The sequence below is a fragment of the Hydra vulgaris genome, chromosome 09 (genome assembly GCF_038396675.1).
Source record: "Hydra vulgaris chromosome 09, alternate assembly HydraT2T_AEP".
NCBI lineage: Eukaryota > Metazoa > Cnidaria > Hydrozoa > Anthoathecata > Hydridae > Hydra > Hydra vulgaris.
Window position 1 is genome coordinate 52,631,240 of NC_088928.1, and position 575 is coordinate 52,631,814.

At 26.3% G+C, this 575-nt stretch overlaps 1 non-coding gene across 1 annotated transcript; it reads left to right on the forward strand.

Annotated features, from left to right (window-relative positions):
* The first annotated feature begins 281 nt into the window (after positions 1-281).
* On the forward strand, positions 282-353 carry trnac-gca (transfer RNA cysteine (anticodon GCA)). The gene has a single exon. It is a non-coding gene; the product is annotated as a tRNA-Cys (tRNA).
* The last annotated feature ends 222 nt before the right edge of the window (positions 354-575 follow it).

The window sequence follows — 575 nt, forward strand, 5'->3', positions numbered from 1 at the left end:
AATAGATTTATTATATTAAATAATTCTTTTTTATATATTAAAGCAAAGTTTGTTATAACTTATGTTCTATTAAAAACGAATTCGAAATTCAAGAACTTATAATATTCGGATCGTGATTTTACGAAAAATGCGAAATCTGGATTTGCTCACCGGAAAATTAACTTGCTCGAGTTCACTCTACCAAAAAAATTATTTAAAAAACTTGAGATTTAAAAAGTTTTTTGGCATATACTTAGGTATATTGAAAAAAATTTAAATTTAAATATTTGTAGTTGGTTATCGGGGATATAGCTCAGTGGTAGAGCATTCGACTGCAGATCGAGAGGTCCCCGGTTCAAACCCGGGTGTCCCCTTTTACGATTCTTTTTCATTTCTTCAATCCTTTAAATTATCTTTTTACAGTTTTCTTTATCTAATTAATTGAATTTTTTTCTTATATTTATTTAGCTGTGTGTTAATGTTATAACTATAATAACAATAATTCTCATAATAATAATAAAGTTACAAAAAAATACACAAAACGCGTGTTTTTTTTTCTTTCTAACAAGTTAATTGAGTAAGGATTGAGAACTTTA